This window comes from Lissotriton helveticus, chromosome 8, assembly GCF_964261635.1.
Source record: "Lissotriton helveticus chromosome 8, aLisHel1.1, whole genome shotgun sequence".
Taxonomy (NCBI): domain Eukaryota; kingdom Metazoa; phylum Chordata; class Amphibia; order Caudata; family Salamandridae; genus Lissotriton; species Lissotriton helveticus.
This window is the reverse complement of record NC_136069.1, coordinates 1,641,944,112-1,641,964,777: the sequence shown is the minus strand read 5'-3', so window position 1 is coordinate 1,641,964,777 and position 20,666 is coordinate 1,641,944,112.

Genomic DNA, 20,666 nt, shown 5'->3' with positions numbered 1-20,666 from the left:
GAGAAGTGCGAGCAGCCCCTGGAAGCTGAAAAAAAATTTGTAAAATTTTCTCATGTGCTCCCTTAGTTGGTCGATTGCTCAAATTCTCTGTAGACACGTCTGTGTTCGATAAAGACAAAAAATAAATTATTTTCTAAGTACATTTATGTTCACTTTAGGAGAATCAATTATGAATCTACACTGTCAGAAACTCCCCGGAAATATTAACTCTGAAATAATTTAGAGCTCAACTGCTATGACCAAAACGCAAAGCTGTCCAGACAGTTACGCACCACACAATTCAACTCCACACATTTCCCATCCACACCACCTAATTTGACACCAAACCACATAATACATTTCAACAAAACAAACCAATTACTACCTAGATCCAATCCACACCACACAATTCCACATTGTGTCACACAATTCAACAGCACACCACATAATTAAACTCCACTACATACCACTCCAAATGTGTTTTACGAAAGTTTGTCACCTCCTTCTTGTTCTCTGCACTTTCAACTTTCAAGCAAAACAAGCATTTGCAATGCAATAGGTCTCGCATTTTAGAAACTTTGACCTATTGGTATTCTGAATGACACTGCCTTTTAGTATTGCAGATTTTTTAAACACATAAATAAAAGGCATTGTCATTTACACCTTGTGCATATGATTTCAAATCACATCCTAGACAATAAAGCAGGCCTCTTTTTCCTTCTCAACTAGAACTGAGTCCGCTCTACAAAAGTCAACATACATTCAATAAAAATAGATTCATCATTAGGTAATGAGATGAAAATATAGAGAAATAAATAAAACGTATTTTAGCTAAGAACTGTTTGACTTTATTCTGAATTGCCCGAGTCTATGTCTGGTGAAATGTATATTTGTTAAATGAATGGCTATTTAGGTAACTAATTACAAGTTTTATTACGAGTTTTATTAGCAATATATCTGCGCATATTGTATACTAGAATTGTCTGTGTGTTGAAATGTATATGTTTAACATAATTTATTGACTGGCACTATTGCATGTTTTATATAAAATAAAAATCTAAGAGGATTACTTCTACTTAGAACTATACTGTTAGATTCACTGCAATGTTTACCACTACTACTAAGACCCAACAGATATTCCAATTGCACGTATCATTTTTATAATTAGGGTTATTAAACTTCCAGTAATTTTGTGTATTTTACTCACCCACTGCATGTGATTGTTTTGGTGCTGGCAAGGTCTACTTCTGTATCCTGTCTTTTGCAGCATTTATTGCTTTTAGAACATGATCCCCTGGCATCTGTGAGTCAGATCTCAGGTGCAGTGAGCATCATGGGCTCTCTAGCGACGCTTGAACATGACAACTATATCCCTTGTCGCCTATACTTGTAAAATTAGCTTTTTCACGATGCATGTGGAGTTAATTAAACTTGTACATCCAGCACACACACTGCCAGAGGCCCCTGGCGGATGAAAACAGGCATTGGTCGATTGCTCTGGGTGTGAGCTTCAGGAAAGGGTATTGAGGGAGGTAGAATAGTAGGTGTTGTTCTTTTTTTTTCTCTTTTGAAAGATCATCTGTAGTTCCTTCAAAGCACAAGTTAGCATTTTTAATTTTTTAAGGAAACTATAACTAGAAATACTCGACAAGACGGATATCAGTAATGTATGCACAACAAATTTAATGTGAACCATTCATCACACCAGTTGCTAAAGAAATACCTTCATTAAAGTCAACCATGGTAGAAATAGAAGTATATGATTATTCTTTGGCTGAGGCTTTCAGTACCTCACCTTTGACAATGTCTTGCCTCTTAACCATCAATTTCAAGGTGGGACATAGGAGTGTCTAGCAGCAATGATATGGTGTAATACCTGCTTACGCAACTCCCAGCACCCTGACAGGCCGACAAACTGTCAGCACCATGTGGCGTTACTTGGGGCATGAGTCTGACTTGGCGCAGTTAGAATCCAGAGTAGTGAGTGACCACCACTCTGAGGGTAAAATAACTCTAGTATTGCCCAGACTGAGCCCCAGGAAGCCCCTAGGACAGTCTCTGGGTCGCCAAAGATATGCATAAGATTTTAAACCAATAACCAGGGATCTTCTGAGTTCAGGAGGGAGAGATGCTCCTGTAACCACTGCATCCCGAGAGCTTCAACAGTCATTAAAAACTGAAATGTGCAAGTGCCCTCCATCAAAAATGGCCTCTCAGTGATTCCTACACCAGGACACATTGCTAGTTCCACACTGCTGCTGCATGGAGCTGGATCACAAAGTCCAGAATCCTATGTGAACATCAATATTAGAGGATGGGTCTTTCTACATATAGCTCGCCTTGGTGCCCTGCTGCAAGAGGTATCTGGGCTGTCCCCGCCCAAATGAGGCCGACCAGGCCACCCCGCTTCAGTCGTGTGTTTAAGCTCTAAACCAGGGTGGGAAAACGTGAATCTACTGCATTAAGGAGAGCTCAAGTCTAGTTTATAATAACAGAGGACCTAGAGGTGGGTCGAAGTGTGCTGAGCGTGGGTAACATTCAGGGGATGATGTAGCCAACTTCACGACTGAGTAGACAGGATCGTAGGGGCAATAGTTATGGGGTCTTACCTGAATGTAATAATGACTTTTTTTATCACCACACCTTTGCAAGTGACATCGCCACCAGTAATTGCCCCCTCTACTCACATCTCAATTTCCCCACATCAAGCTCCTCCTTGTGGAATGGGAATGGGCAGCCCCACCAAAAGTCCCCTGGCTCTGCAAACACACCTACTTTAGCAGCAATCTTCCACCTGATGCCACACCTTATCTTGTAGTTTTCGGTAATGTACCTCCCTTAAAGTAGGATATTTTTCTTTAATTGAGAAACAAAGGTATTCATTGGTTGGATAGGTAGATTGCGTGTGGTGTTTATCCAGCTCAACACATTAACACAGCAAGGAGCGCCGGGTAGATTGGGTTTGATCAAAAATGTTTTGAAGGGGATTGTGTGGTGATACTTTTTAATAGATTTGGGGTGGCAGGTTTGCCTTCCCCTGCAGCCATCCTTCCACTATATTTTATCTACAGACTCTGCATAGCCTTTTAAATCCACCCTCTCTCTGTAAACAACTTGCTGGCTGCTTCCAATTTTATCTTACACACAGTAAATACGTTAGAATATTTTAACCTAATGATAAATTGAGATTAAGTGAACTCTAAGTGTGTCCAGATTTAATCTCCATGCTTTTTATTTATAGGCGTCGCTTTTAAGTGTGATACTTCTTCAGGAGGCACAAGACATAACCAATTCTTTTTACTATGATTTCTATAACCCCTTTTTTTGTTTTGGCTGCTGTGGAGTTGGCACTTCTGCATGTCATCATTAGAATGCTAGTTAAGTTGCTAGGATGGAATATTAGCTTTTGATTATAGGAGTTGGTTTGTGAGCTGTGAAGCTGTGCTGGAGGTATCTACCTTTTCTCTCCAATAAAGCAATTTATCTTTCATCAAATTGACTGGAAATTGGATCTTTTCATTGGCGACGAGGTGGTCTTCTCTGTGCAGGGGACAGAGACATTGATACTACTTTGATACCTTCACCCCAGGATTTATAGACTTATTAGAGATTTTTGAACCAATTGGAATATATCTACAGCAACTTACTTCTGGATATGCTGTGTGTAAAATTTTATTGGATGGAAACAGACGCTTGACAAGATTTATTTTGAAATTGTGTGATTTTGACTCTCTAATAAAGAAAATAAGATTGATTTCCTTTAATATTCTGCTAAAGATTGTTTAAATCTAAGCCTGAAGGTTTAAAATACAGAGGCTTAGACAAATTTTATCTGTTTTTATCGTCATTTCGGGACTCCATGTATTAAACTGTAGCTGAAGTGCATGTATTAAACTGTAGCTGAACTAATTAAGTCAGAGACAAAGTTGGACTCATAACCCGATCTCTCTTTGTGTTAATGCTAAATCTTGAGCCACAGACAGGTTCACGACATTTGCAGTCATTTCTGATTAATATTTCAAAATCTGTTAAATTGTTATTGCTTAATTTTTATAATGCTAACTCAATTGGAAATAATCATGACCATTTAAATTTTTTATATAATTTTTGGATCGTTATGAGGAAGGTAAACCCCCCGTATGTTTTATTTGTTACTGGACACCGACATTTGCCTCTGTGGCAATCAGTATTCTTGTCCTAATGCATCCTTGATGTTTACAAATAATAGTGCCCTGCATATGGGACATTCTAAACAAGCGAATTTATGAATTCACTTTTTCATGAATGTACTCTAGTTTTTTTTTTCCTTGGATAAATTGCTGTAACTTGCAGGATTACTCCTGTAAACCCCACCCTAAGAGGTTGTAGTTGTTTTTCTATGATTGAATTTATGTTCATTTCAGCATTCCTCTTAAGTTTAATTTGTGATCTAAAGATTTCACCAATAGAATTCAGTGACCTTAATCCAATCTGTCCTTCTATGGTATGAGGCCAGGCCACTTTAAGGGGGCTACAGAATGCAATCAGTGGTTTAACAACATCTGAACATGGTGGTAGATTAAAGGGACCAGAGCCACCACGAGAGAGCCACAAAATGCAAGTGGTGGGGTGTTGCAGACCAATGTAGTAAAAAGTCATGCCTTATGATTCTGTGGTGAAGTTAGTTTAAAATTGAATTCTAGATTTTGCAACTCATCTTAGTGACGAAGCTAAGGCAAAAGTTATTCTAATCATGTTTGCCTCAATATCATATAATGTTTTGCCCTTTTTTCTTTACCAGGTACAAGTATGAGTAAACAATCGATTAGATAGATTTTCAAAAACTGCTCAAGAGCTCATAGAAGCCTGCAGAAGAGGTTAAAGTACCCACCTAGATATACATGGTTGATAGGCCAACACTGATTCTCATTTAAATGTGAAGTTAAAACTTGCTCAAAGACAATGCTTCGGAACAGCTCCATCAAGCCAGTTGTGTGAAAATAGCTCCCTATTTTGGGAGATTATAAACTGTCCAATTTTTTTAACTGTGGATAGAGAGATCATTTGCATACATATCATCAATTACAGCTGGGTGAGGCCTTTTGAGGGGATTTATAATCATGCTTTTTCTAAATTCGATAGGGAGGTGTTGCCCATGTGTGAAGTTATCGCCAAACTAATCCTCTTATTAGAGGTAGTAATGGAAGACATTTTATGGGTGTCTAAAAATAAAGCACCAGGCTCTGACTTATATGCAAATGAGCCAGAGGGCTGGTCTTCCCTACTTACCCAGATCATCAATGATGCTGTGTCTCAGGGACGTCTACCGTCTTGGTCCTCTTCTAATATGAATTCTTGTCTTTCAAAAGGGTGCCAAGCGTAATCCCCGGTGTTACTTGACACAATCTTTAACAGACTCTGTTGTGAACATTAGAGGGTGGGTACTTCCTTTAAGATCAACAACCTTGATGGAAGAGAATGATGTCGTTTCAGATCTACAGTTTGGATCACGACCTCGAAAGCGGACAATCTACCCATATTTCATTCTGTACCTTGTCAATAATAAGTATTAACAAGTACAGAGTTGACAAATCAGTTTGGATCCACATGACTTTTATGGATCTCACCTCAGCTCCTGAAAGAGAAAATAGGAACACACTTTGGAACATTCTACTAACCCTGGTATTTGACCATTGCATATTATTTACACTATCTCCACATGATTATGTCAGCAGTTATTCTATACAACAAGGGGGGATCTTGCACAGAGGCTTGTCAGGTCAAATGGGTGGAGGGTTTACCATGAATGCATTTAGGCCTTGTTTTTGTTCGCCTTGTATATTAATAATCTAGAAAAGACCCTCCTAATTAAGAGCACAGCCTGTCTTGATGCTAGGCAGCCAAATGTGTGTAAGTGCAAATAGTTCAAGGAGAGAGCAGGAATGCCCCATATCTTGATAGATATGGCTCATTCTTGCACTTTGACTTTCAGACAGCGCAGCAAGGTGTCTTGTGGTGCTGTGTGGTGTTGCTTCGTATGATAAAATGATGAATATGATCCATAGTGCCGAACTGCCAAACTGCCATTCTCTTGACAATACACAGCATAGTACCTGCTTAAAAATGTGTTAACAAATTGCGTGCTTCAATGGGGTGCCATACCCTGTTTGAGAATCCTGAAAAGATTTCTAAACTTGACATGGCCTAGATGAGGAAAACGTTCCCATCTATACTTAAAGTTTGGAATTACTTCAAGTGTTTTAACCATTCACAGCAGTGTTCCATACCGAGCAATATCTGTAATCACTGTGTTCATTCTTTACAGCCCTGCAGAACTGGCTATAAGGCTGAGAAACATGTGTTGGCTGTTTTCTAAAGGAACCTTTTGAAACCTAGGGGCATATTAACAAGCAAGTGGTGGAGCGTGGGTTAACTCCAAAATTGTTAACACTGCGCTCCATCACTTTAGAAATGGAGAGATGAACCATATTTGAAATACATTTAGCCCCCTAGCACCAACACTTCATGGTGCAAGGGTGACGGAGTTGAGGGAATTATTGTTTATGTGCAGGAAGGGACATGTTGCTAAACATGAACAATTATTAATGGAAATCTGCTCTTTCTGTGTGCTGCAGAATGCAGCACATATAGAAATAGAAAAAGCGAGGAGAAAATAAAGCATTTCTCCTCGTTTCACCATGTTACAACCAGGTTTTCCCTGGTCTTAATTTGAAATGAAATGAAATGAAATGAATCCTGCAAAAATTAGATAATGGCTCGAGATCCTACTCCTCAAACAGCACCTGGTTGCTATGTAACTTATCTGGTACCCAACTAACTGAAGAGTGCCATCCCTAAATCCCACTTCACTGATTCCATTAAAATGTGTCAGACTCCAGCATGCAGATTTTCTAACCTCTGCTTTCTCACACCATTTTCTATCGCCATACCCCTTCCAGTTCTCCTTCCTTGTCACCGTATCAACAAAAACCATCGCCCTGTTAGGAATGTATTTGCAATACGTCGCTACATGGCAATAGTTACAGGTAGCTGCGATGAAAACTGCCAGTTACACTATCATGAAGGTGATACAAATTCTGACGAAAACTGACGAAAGGGCCATTAGCTGCAAAATAACTCATGTTATTCAGCCTAATGTGACATTTTTTTGCTTCTAAAGGCAAAACTAGCCTATAAGTCCACCTCAAATGAAAAATAGGAAACAAAACTAACGGAATAGGGAATGGAGCATCCAGGGTCAAGTGCAGCATAGATTAATAACCCCCCAAGCCCTCCAATAGCCTGGCTGACTAGCCAGAGTCTCAGGGGAGGAAGAAATTCAGGGCTACAACCATGAAAAGAGGTGCATCGCTGGGCAAAACCAGTGATACATCACTTATCATTGTGCACTCCTTGCAACACCATGGCATCCAAAACCTTGCAAGCATGGATAGTCCCCAGGGCTGGGAGGCCTCTCTGGGCATGCGTAAGGAACCTGGGTGAGATGCGGAGGTGCTGTGGAATTGCTGTGCCATGGCAGTAGACATTGAGGTGTAGGCAATCACCATAACCTGGGGGTGAAGTGTGCCAGGTCGCGTGGAGACACCTTGCTGACCTTTGTGAGAAGACCACCTGGTGCCCCTTGGAGCTGTGAGTGGAAGAGGTGCTCCTGCACACCAACGTAGGGAGGTCTGCATCATATACCACATGCCACTACTACACCGTGGTGCAGGGAGGAGATTACTAATGGTGGGCTGCGCGCCCCCTGCATCACAGGCCAGAGGATGTTGTGCTGACCAGACGCTGTGGAGGGTGAGGCCCCTAAGCTGCGCCAAACTTGTGTGGTGGGAGCACTGCTACTTCACGCCTAAGGGGGCCCTGTTGTAACACTTGCATCTGGAGGTTCCTAGCAGACTTGGCGGTGACTGCTGTAACCAGGCTTGTGAAATTCCACCTGAGGCCAATCCGCTGCACATCACAGATTTGGAGAGAGTGCAGCGGATTGGCCACATTGTCAATGTCCAGATGAGGAGAAGGTGGTACGTGTAGCGGAGGAGGCCCGGGGGTCGAGTCGGGCCCAGGTCTGGCACCTGTGGGTGACACACCCCCAGTGACTGCTCATCCGCTATGGCATCACCCAACTGCTTTCGAGCAGTGCAAGAAGAGGAAACATAACATGATGATAACTTTCAGATGTACTCATGCTATGTTTCCTTTGCAGACGGGAGGTTGGATGGGGCTGCTCTACTCACGGGGCAGGGCAAAGATGTAGTAGAATGCCCACTCAAGAGCACAATGACTGTTTTGTCAGCCATCTCAGGCCACCAAAAGCAGTCATACAAACATTCCTGCTCTCAATGCAGGCTGCATGGAGAACATGCCCTCCCCTCCAGCTCCTGGCTGAACGCTTTGGCACGGTGCTCAAGAACAATCACAACGCTGCATTGCAGGTTGGGATTGGTTTAGGGTAGGTAGCCTGGCTGCCTGCTTCCTATTTCTGGAAGCAGACTCAGGATAGCAGGAGCACAGAAGATGCGGGACCTGGCCCAGGTTAGAATGTTTAAAAAATATATTTACAAACCCTGCTCCTCCATGTGCCTGAGCCTCCAGTGTCCTATACCGCGTTTCCCATCTCCAGGTTGTCCAGTCCCCCCACAGCACTACATAATGGTGGCCACTGTGCGGCCATGTACAGCGGGTGTACCACTGGTGCACAAAAGGCAAGCCTGTCTGTGTCCGTCTGCTCCTGGACCGCGCCACGCACCAAGGACCCTTCCTCTCAGACACTCCACTGCTATGATTCCAGCACCCTCCTCTCCATCAGCCCTGGGTGCCACACCACCTGCCATCTAATAACACTGTAGAATTGTCTACCACCCTGCGCCTGTTGAAACTGCAAACATACCTTCTTCCACATCAGCAAACCAGCGCCTCCAGTCGCCCAGCAATTCAACAGTGCAAAGAACCGGCTCATCTGAATCCTCCTCAACATGCGGTCCCTCCACCAAAGGGGGAAAAATAAATCTGGGACCTCCTCGATGCCTCCTCGTCAGACATCGCCTTCTTCACGGAAACCTGGACAAACCTCTGCTCCAGACAGGCCATCGCCATCACCATTCATGATGGCTGCAAATTCATCCGTACCGGCTACACCGAGCGGCCAGTAGGAGGCATTGAAATTGTCTGAAAAAGCACACTCTGACTGACCACGCACTCTAATGACCCAACGGTGACCATGGAACAGCTCCACTTCCAGATCCAGACCAACCCCAAAACCACCCTCCGCAGCACCCTCATCTACTGCCCCCCCGGGTAACGAACCCACATACACTAATGCCAATGTAGACCTCATTTCACCCCAGGCTCTGCCATTCACTGACTACATCCTACTCAGATACCTCAAGTTCCACATGGACAAACCCCAGTTAAAAGAACACCACCGCCCTCCTGGAGAACCTTACCAACATCGGACTCCAGCAGCTAGTCATCGCACCAACGCACATTGCCTGACACATTCTCGAGCCCGTCTTCTCCACCAGCGTGAACTTCAACTATAGCCACAACACAGGACTGTCCTGTACTGACCATCATTGTTTACATCATACCTACACCATGCTCACCATACACCAATGCCATCATTGCCCCCCCGTCGCAGCTGGAGCAAGGCCACCAAAGAACTTCCTATCAACTCCCTCAGTACCACCACTCCACCAACACTTACAGACGCCAAGACCACAGCATGCAACCTCCACCAATGGATCGCAAACTGCGCCGAAATCCTGGCACCCCTCAAAAAAGACTAGAGAAACAACACTCCAAGAAGGCCAACTGGTTCACTCCTGCCCTCCACTAGTCCAGCCCCCCCTGCAGATGTCTTGAGAAGAGATTAAGCCACAACATCAATCAACTTGACAGCACAGTCACCCTTGCACCATGGCGCAAATGTGCCTACATTGGCGCATGGCAGCCATTGTGCGCCAACGTACGGGAAAAGGGCAGGGAGGCTTATTAATGAGCCCCTTCTGATAGATTCACCCCACTGTTGCTTCATTTTCTTGATATAATTGCAGCATGATTCTTGCACCACGTTGCACAGTATTTGCAAAATGACACATCTAGGCATATGCGTGACCTTGTTAAGCCCTGTACCACATTATACCTGCATCAGGTATGATGTATTCAGGGTGGGCGCTCCCATGCAACAAAGCTTCATAGGAGTGGCGGAGTAAAATCCATCAGATTTCACTGCAACAACTGTAGGATGCCACTGCGTCAGTACCTTATGCCTGCCTCATGGCCTGCAGTTTTGTTGCAGGGCAGCACAGCAACATACCTTGCAGCACTGTCCAGCATCAAAACCTTCTGAAATGAGCCCCCAAGTGTTTGCACCATTTTTAATACACACTATGTTCTGGTCTTAAAAATCCTGCCTCTATCTGGAGTTAGAGGCAGTTTTTTGGGTTTTGCACCATTCAAGGAATTCCTTGTAAATATAGCAAAGTGGGGTTAGCTGCAGTTTTTGCACGGGTACGCCTACCCTGCATCTCATTTTCATTAAGTCCAGCTAACAGAAGTGGCAATCCTAAAAATTCATGTTAACGCCGGAAAACTGCTGCTAACTGCAGTTAGCAGCAACGTTTAACTACGCCGATAAAAAAAAGCTGTCATAACATCAAAAATTTGACTTACGGTGGCGTAACTCCTTATACATATGTCCCTTAGTGTTCCCATTGAATGCTCAGAGACCATTACTGAGAGTAAACGTGTTTAACTGTAACACAACAGCAGACCACCCATTAACCGGAGGGAGTGTGAGACCAGAGACACCCAAGGCTTGATCCTCATCACCAATAGGGTCCTCAAGTGGCACAGCCAATGGCTCAAATTTACAATTAAAATCTCCTCCCACTATTTTATAAGAATCTACAGGCAGATCTGCCACATGTGTATTAATCAAATCGATTACTTGTATTTCGGCACCTTTACCCTATGCCTAAAATACACATTATATCAGTATTATGTCCCACTAGATGGAAATGATGGATGAACATACTGCACATCTGAACCACCCAAATCAGTCTCCTTGGTCGTGCAGCAAAGCAGGGACCTAATCCAAATTGACAACCCTCGAGGGTCTGCCCTATCCTGAGGTGGTAGCAACCAAGGAGAAGTTGACAAACCCTACACAATATTGCAAGGCCAGTGACCAAGTCTCCTGAAACAAACTGATATCAAATGAATCTATAAACAAGCACCAATTGGGGCATGAGAGTTTGCATGCTAAGCCAGCTAAATTCCAGAAACAATCTTGGTATGGTAGGATAGGCAAGAATTGGCATTTCCAGCCGGGTATTTTCAAAGCTGAGGGAGCGCAAGGGGGAGCCCATCACAACTGGAAGGAAGATTACATGTGCCAGCAGAAGTAAAACCAGAACAAATGGGAATAGTAGGAGCAGGGCCCGCCTCCTTGAAAAGTGTTTTTGAATGGACGTCACCCTCCTTTGCTGACTTAGTAACCAAAAGATTGCTGTTGCGCTAGGCAATATTGGGCATCTGTCAATACCATCTAGATTTGACAAGAGAAGACATCTACTAAAGGGTTCGGACAGAAAAACCATCACCAACAACTGCCCTTGAGGGATCCCCAAAACCCTCCTTTTGTCTGGGTTGCAGATGCTAGTAGAAGAAACCCAGAGGACAAGGTTGATGTAGGGCCACATCGCAAAAGCCCTAGCCCAACCCTTACCCAAAAGCTGGGTCAAACCTTGGCTCCTATGATTAACAACCACATAATCCCCTCTGATATTTTTGGGCAAAGAGCCAGCCTTTCCCACTCTCCCTACCACCATGACGTTGTCATATTTGGGTATTTGAAAGTGTGTGTACTGGGTCTACCAGTGACCCAACTTGTTTTTAAGGAACACATAGGATTCTTCATCAATGCTCGATGGGGTGGGGGAACTCCAGTGAAAATAGCTACATAGGGGCAGTATTAGAGAGGAGGTTCATCCAAAACTGATCCTGAGGGCGGGAGATTGTGGTTCGTTTTTGGTCCCTTGCTGGAGTGTCCTATTCACAGCTCCTGGGCATGAGGTCAATCAATCAATCAATCAAATAATTTGTAAACGCGCACTTCATACCGGCAAGGGTTTCAAGGCGCTGAGCGTGGGGAATGTGGGGGTGTTGTTGCTACTGGTCAAACAGCCAGGTCTGGAGTCGTCTCCTGAAGGTTAGAAGGTCTTTCGTTTGTCATAGGTTGAGGGGGAGGGTGTTCCAGGTCTTGGCGGCGCGGTGCGAGAAGGATCTGCCTCTGGATGTGGTTCTACGGATGCGTGGGACGGTAGCCAGGGAGAGGTCTGGGGAGCGGAGTGTCCTGTTGGGTACGTAGAAGGAGAGTCGACTAGGCTTTGCCGGTCTTGTGGAGTGCCTTGTGTGCGTGGATTAGGAGCTTAAAGGAGATTCTTTTGTCGACGGGGAGCCAGTGCAGGTTGTGGGAGAAGTGTGGCGCCGCGGCCAGGGCGACTGATGCTGGAATCTGGGGACCACGGTTCGATCCCCGGCTCCGGCGGCAGGTTAGCCCAGCACCATGTGACTCTGGGCAATAGCTCGCTTAATCTTCCCGACGGCCCCCAGCGCCTAGAGACCCTTACGGGTGATTGTGCGCTTTACAAATGTGGACTTTACTTTTTTACTTTTCAGGTGGGGAGAGATGTGGTCGCGGCGCGGGACGTCGAAGATCAGGCGTGCAGAGGCATTCTGGATTCTTTGCAGTCTGTTGATGAGCTTGGCCAGGGCTCCAGCGAAGAAGGCATTTCCATAGTCCAGTCTACTGCTGACTAGGGCCTGGGTGACTGTTTTCCTTGTGTCTGTCAGGGTCCATCTGTAGATCTTGCGGAGCATACGGAGGATGATGAAGCAGGTGGAGGTGACAGCATTGACTTGTTTGGTCATGGTGCGTTTCGAGTCGAGGATGACTCCCAGGTTGGTAGGTGCGGGTGTTGTCCCCAGCGAATCGGGCTACCAGGAGTCGTCCCATACTGAGGGGTTGGGCCCGAGGATGAGGATCTCCGTCTTGGCTGTGTTCAGCTTAAGGGGGCTATCCTCCATCCAGTCGGTGATGGCCTTCATTCCATGGTGGAGGTTGGATTGGCGGTGAGGGGGTCCTTGGTGAGGGAGAGGATCAGTTGCGTGTCGTCGGCGTAGGAGATTATGTTGAGGTAGTGATGTCGGGCGATGCGTGCGAGAGGCGCCATGTAGCCATTGAACAGCGTCGGGCTGAGGGAGGATCCCTGCGGGACGCCGCAGATGATCTCAGAGGCTTCGGATCGGAACAGGGGAGGCGGATTCTCTGGGTTCTGCCGGAGAGGAAGGAGGAGGTGGAGTTCAGGGCATTGTCTCGGATCCCTGCATCGTGGAGTTGTGTACATAGTGTGCGGTGGCAGACAGAGTCGAAGGCGGCGGAGAGGTCCAGAATGATGAGGGCCACCGTCTCGCCGTTGTCCAGTAGGATGCTGATGTCGTCTGTGGCGGCGATGAGGGCGGTCTCAGTGCTGTGGTTGCTGCAGGATACTGACTGGGAGGGGTCCAGGATGCTGTTTTCTTCGAGGTAGCATGTGAGCTGGATGTTGACTATCTTCTCGATGACCTTAGCTGGGAACGGAAGCAGGGAGATGGGCCGGATGTTTTTGAGTTTGCTTGGGTCCACCTTGGGTTTCTTCAGTAGGGCGTTGATCTCGGCTTGTGTCCAGCTCTCAGGGAAGGTCGCGGTCTCCAAGGAGAGGTTGATGATGTTGCGCAGGTGGGGTGCGATGGAGCTGCCGGCTTTGTTGAAGATGTGGTGTGGAAAAGGGTCAGACGCCGAGCCGGAGTGGATTGTGCCCATGGTCTTGATTGTGTAGCCACTTGGGTGTTCTATCCCTCCTACTCCTGGTTGTAAGGGATACAAATAGTCTGCAGCTTGTGGTAGCAAACAAGACCCTTCACTTTCATTCAACCTTGAGTAAACTACTGGGCGGCTTCTACTACAAATGGTACAAATTGTACTTTATTTAGCTGTTTGTTGTACAGGGGCCTACCAACCTGGAAAATCCTTTACAGATGAGATCAACTGGCTTAACTTTGTCTCAAGGGAACAGATCTTATTCACCAAGCGGAACATACTTGCATCCAATAATGACTTAAATCTGTCCAAAATGCCATCACACTCAGTGGGTAAGGGTGCACCATTCTCCGCTCTGGCCTGGTCCAGTCTAGAATAGGAGAACTGTAGGCTTTATGCAGCCAATACTTCACCTGTATCTGGCTGATGGTTTGGCATGGCCCCCTTAATTTCTTTTGCACTTCCTTTGATGGAGCGAGATTCAGAAATGTTTTCCATTTCAACTCGTGAAGTCACACTTCCATATATCAAGAATAATTATATTAATAATTGTGCTGTGTGTGTATTAATTCAACTTAGTTTAAAGTTACATCTACACTGAAAACGTGGGAAACTAACATGTGTGCTTATAATTGTGCAAAATGTTGCATTTCCTTGTATATGAAAAATAATAAATTAATCGTGTCTATTGTCATGTCGAAAATTTATTGCAGCTGTTTAGAATAAATGGCATGTGCTTATTTTGCTTTCCTGTCTATGTGGTGTCACTCTATTCTGTATAGGTGCATAAAGAACCCTGCTGGATTAAATGAAGAATGGTAGATATAAAATGCTGCTTTAATTGTGCATTTTTAGCTAGGTAATTTAGACTAATGGGTTAATCATTAGCAATGGAGGGTGGCAACAGAACGAACTATATTACTCGCATTAATTATTCTTTTGTGTTTGTTTATATGATAGTTATGAAAAAGGCTTTGGGCCTAGTGAATATTCGTGTTTTACTAAAATCTGCTTGGAGCCAGAGAGAGTCCATGTTGGCAGCGATTTCCTCCGGCCTGAAACAAAATTGTCGTGCTGAGCTGACAAACCTTTAGTCGAGCAAGGCCAATGCCAGGAACCGGCAAGAAGGTCTGAAACATGCTACGTATCTGAGGAAGCCAAAAACTTTTCCTTGTATTAAATGTTGCAACTGGAGGAAGCTGCGTTGTTCGAAAACTATAGACAATGGTCTCTAAGAACGTGACGGAACTGTGATTCTGAAAATGTGGTGACACGTCGCCTGTCACTTTTTGACCAATGGGACTCTGATTTCAGCAGAGAAATATGCTCCTTCTTAGATTAACTTAGCGTAGAAAGGTATAAAAACTCTTACCCCGTGGAAGAGTTATGCTTCTCCTTGCAGACCTTTTGATGAGGGCGTTGTGCTGTTGGACTTTCCTTGGAGCACGTAAGGGCCTTCAAAGACTTTACTCTTTAATTCTTCATTATAATTAGCTTAGTTAGGGACTTAGGTTTTGAAAATGCCAAACTAATCAATTTCATTTGCAATAATATTCTGATTCATAATAAAACTGTCATAACCATTTGCAATGATTCAAATAAAAATGCTTTAATAAAATTTCTAATATATTTTCCAAATGAGTAGCTAATAAAAATCTTACTTTGGAAAACAAGCTGGTCTTGTTATTTCATGAGTTTAGGTTACCATTAGCTAGATTTATCGCCACAGTGGCTTAATTAAATTGTAGGGTTTGTATAGTGTGATGAATTCATTTACCGCGGTTGTATATAAATGTATATAATTTATGAATAGGTTAATTAGGTCACATGATTCAGTTGGACAAAATATGTCATGTTAGATGTATGGGCCTTATGATTAATGAGTGATTGATAGTATATATTGTGTAGTTGGGTAGCGTAGCTTATGACATATTTCCTATAGCCTGCTGGATCAATTTCCTGGTAGCAGACTTGATGGTTGCTATGGTAACCGACATACTATACATGGTAGTTGCATAGGATCGATTATTAACATATGTTGAGTTCGTTTATTTGCGTTATGTGTAGTCGAAAGGTATTTTTCCTGCAGTGTGAAAAATCCTAGTTGTACCGGTACAGAGTGGTGTGGCAAGAGTGAAGTCACACAGTGCATTTGATCTGTTTCAGAGTTGTGGTATCGTCGTGTATCACAAGTGTTGTCGTCGTGCAACACGTGTTAGGGATATAGGTGTGTTAGATAGAATGTATGCATAGTGAGGATTGTCTATGAAATCGAAGCTTTGAGTATAGGGACAATGTGACCGTTCTAAAACTCTTTGTGGGAAAAGTAATAGAATATATTCGAGCTTGAGTGAAGGGTAGGATAACTTCGTTTATATTACTGACGATTCATGTTATCTATAGTAGGTTAGAGTCCTGCTAGGATTTTATGTGTGTATGGTTAGGGATACTTTCCGCTTGAAAGTGCGTAAATGGTTCTGTAATTTCATTCGAGTCAAACTTTGAATTGCTACTTTATGTGCATTCAGAGGGAAGCGAGTTCGCTATTACGTGTTTGAAGGGTAGAGTAAAAATTTACTTTATCGGCAAATGTATATTCTGTGAGAGTAACGTCGTCTATTCCACGCAAATAATTTCTTGTGTGTTTATAAAAGCTATCACTTAATTTAGAGAAACAGACAAATGATTTGTTCTTTTTGTTGTCGTTAATCAAATTTCATTGAGAAAAGCGTCTTTAAAATGGCGCTGTAAAACGTTTTTGTGAAGGAGGGGTGAGCGCTGAGAGTGAGACGCGAGAAACCGCAGCGGCTGTGTACGTCACACGGTCCGCACAGTGATTGGGTACTGTACGTCACAAACTGTACTCTGATTGGCTCACGTGACTTCGTTGAGCTGAACACTGATTGGCTTTTGTGTGAAGCTCTGTTTCTACTGGTCGAGCAAGATAGTGACGTAGCTCGAATCTGATTGGCTTGTTGGTGTGTTTCGCGCACGGATTGGCTGGTATTGCGGAACAACCAGGAAACATTTACGATCATTTCTAATTAAACAGATTTAATTTAAAAATGACTTATTATTATAAGCATGTAGAGAAAAAGACTTCGATGCTTCAAAAATTTTAAACTTTTATTTCACCTGACAAGAAAATAAAAACGCGAGGTGGTAAATTACTTCATAAGTACAAGACACCTGCAGCGTATTTGGAAGGTGAATATGGTTACCATACTGTTCTGTGGTTTGATGTTTGGAAACATTACACAAAGGATGACGGCGTATTGGTTTGGCCGGATGATGGTTCTTTTAACATAAATATTTTAAGAAATTTAAGAGAAAAGATGTCGGCTCTTATACCGAAGCCTACACCAACTCAATTTGAAGCTTTAGTTGAATGGGAGGATGAGATGTTTTAGCTTCAGAAAGAAGCAAGTGGGATAAAAAGACCTCCGAAAACACAGAGTTATAGACGGGAAACGCATGAAGATAGAATGCGTATGTGGAGACAGGGAGATATGTGCGATGGTCTCTATTTAATTAGGGAAATGGTTTTAGGGTCTCCAAGGGAAAAGAGAACTGAAAAAAAAAAATTCTGTTGTAGAAAGCGAATCTGAAGACGCAGTTCTAGAAGAAATTTTCACGACAAATAATAAAAATGCCCCATTGAGACAGCCTCGTTCATGGTCCACTCCGATGATTTCTACCGAAACCACTCCAAGTGCTCCTCTTTTAAATGACACACCAAAATTGTACCCAAATAATTCTGAATCTTTTGAAACTCAGGAACAATTTGAAACAAAAACTAATTCTAGTGCTTATATAGAAAACAGAAGTTTTCCAATGGAAAGGGAAGCCCCTAGAAATCTAATGAGAACTGACAGGAATGAGGAAGTTGCAAATACTTCAGAATACTTACGATCAAAAAAAGAATTAATTAGGCAGATAACTAAAAACATGGATGCAGTGACAGTTCCAGTAACGATTGGTCCTGTTCAACCTGTTTTTGATCAAAAGGAAATTAAACAACCAGGTTTAACAATTTCAATAAATGCAGAAATTCAAAAAGTAGCTGAAAACGTTTTTCAGATTTGTCTGAAATTAATCGTGAAAAATCAAGAATGCCTGACTTAACTTTTAATCAAGGTTCTTTTAACCAGACACCAATGGGTGCAGAGTCAGATGCTCAGACTCCTGAGAAAAGAGAATCAAATCCAAAACTTGATGTTGCAAAATTAAAAGCAGACTTGGAAGAATTAATAATTGGCACAATTGGTCCCAACAGTTTAAAATTCTATCGAGATGATGAACTACTGTTTATCAGTAAAAGTATTCAATGGAAAACAAAGAATAAATACGATCAATTGGAAGAACTGGCAGCAGAATTAGAAATTGATTTGAGCAAACAGAAAAACTTGGGAAAGCACTACAGATTAGAATTTACAGAGAAGGACATTGGGAACTTTAATACAGGAGGGAGAATTACACACATAAAATAATTAATTGTTTACATCAAGAAATTGGGTGACTTGAGTAAATGGAGAGTGAGATGGACCAAAAAGAGGGAAGATGAAAAGTTGGATAAGTTGGATCAACTGTCTAAACAATTTCCAATGAGGGAAATTGCAGGTGGAGGGTATGTACATGTTCCTTGGTCAAGACAAGACATTTTACTTTTCACTAATGATTTTCCTCGTCTGAGAGAGAAACCTGTGGAATGGTACCGACAAGTAGACAGGTTCATCAAAGTTTCAAAGGTTCTGTGGATTGATCTAGATGGATTTTTCGACATTGTCGTCCCATCAGATCTTTGGACAGAATGCAAAGTTGCTGTGAGTTGGCCAAAAACTGAACCAGATCGAATTAAAGAGACAGGTGCTCCAGCACCAGAAGTCATGGATGTTTATAACAAAGTGATTTACTGGTTGAAAAAGAAAATTGCTCCGAAGGAAGTTGATTGGGTTAAAATAGACAGAACAAATCAGGAACCAAAAGAATCAGTTCATTCATTTTATGAAAGGTTATTACTGGTTTTTAAACAATACAGTGGATATGAAAAGCTGGATGAAAAGGACATGAGCCACTTTATTTATAGATTTGTCTATGGTCTTAGACCAGAAATTGGAGAAATGATCAGGAATAATATTGTTGGATGGCAATCAAATTCAGTTGAAGATATTTTAAGAAAGGCAAAATACTGTAGTGATGAGTTAGAAGCTAAACAGAAAAATTTAAAAGAAAAGGCAATGTGGGCACAGGTGAAGGTGGCTGAGCAACAGATTGCAAGCCTTGAAAATAAAAATGGAAACTTTGTACAGAACCAAAATCATGGTCAGGGAAAGTTTAAAAATAATTTTAATAATTTAAACAAACCAAAGTTTAATATGAAAATTGAAGAATTAAAACAAAAGTTACCTTGTTTTAATTGCGGCGAAACAGGTCATTGGAAGAACGAGTGTAAAAATCCACCCAGAAATTTTAAAAATACATCATTAAACCCACAGATGCAGAATGATGATGATCTGCAGCAACAGTTACGGCTACAGCGTCAGCTAAATGACCTGAGTCTTCAGCGACAGCTACAGCAGCAATTAACACAACAGCAGAATCAGATTCCACTGCCTCCATTTCCTAATTATGGGGGAGGTCAGAAATACAATCCAGATATTGGATTCAGCGGAGGTGAACAGGTAATGAGAGCTCAAAGGCAAAATTTGCAAAATACAACAGGACAATTTTTGTTAACAGGAAAACAAGGAAGCGATTCTGATAATTGCTTCTGACGGTGACCGAGATTGGCGAACCAACCTTTTAGAATATCCTCGTGCCAGTAGACGGTCTTGCAGTTTGGCTGCATGTAGCATGAAATCATTCATATTTGTGCAATTCCTCCTTATTCTGAGGAATTCCCCAAAGGAGATTGAATCTTTCTGGCATGCTGGATGGTAACTACTATGTTCTAGTATAGTGTTTTTTGCCGTAGGTTTCCTGTACAAACTCACTGTAAGCTCTCCTTCTGTACTTTGTATCCAGATGTCTAAAAATGCAACTTTACTTGAAGAATAGTTGCTAGTGAACTTAAGATTCTGATCAGCTAAGTTTAGCCATTCCATGAATTCCTTAAGCAGTTCTTCTGTCCCAGACCAAATAAAGAATATATCGTCTATAAATCTTTGCCATCTAGTGATGTTTTCATAAAATGGGCTAGGTCATTAAAAATATGTTTTATCTCAAATTCCCCCATATAGATATTGGCAATGCTGGGGGCACAAGAGGCCCCCATACTGACTCCTTTGATTTGATGGTAAAGATCTTGCTGGAATTCAAAAAAGTTGCTGTGTAAAACAATCTCTAGACATTCTAAAAGGAAGGTATCGGGTCTATCCCCCGGTGTCCTCGCTAGGAGCGCTGCCACCGCATCCATAGCTCTGTCCTGGGGGATATTAGTGTACAGTGATTCTATGTCACACGTCACTAAAAATTGTGTGTTGTCATCAAAGGCTGTATGTTCTAAGGTAGAAATCATATGGCCTGTATCTTTTATATATGACTCATACGTAGTGGTTAAAGGACATAAAAAAGTGTCTAGATACTTGGAAAGTGGTTCTGTGCTGGAGTTATTGATGCCACTGTGGGTCTTAGAGGAGGATCTGCTACATTTTTGTGCGTTTTTGAGACACCATAAAACGCAGGTGTCACAGGGTTAAGCTTAATCAGAAAATCCATTTCTTGGTGACAGATATAGCCTTCAGTAAAAAGCTCTATTGACTGTTTCTTCAATTTGTTTTTTTAAGTTGAGTAAAGCTCTCTTGCTGGTCTTTTTATAGTGTTCTTCTAT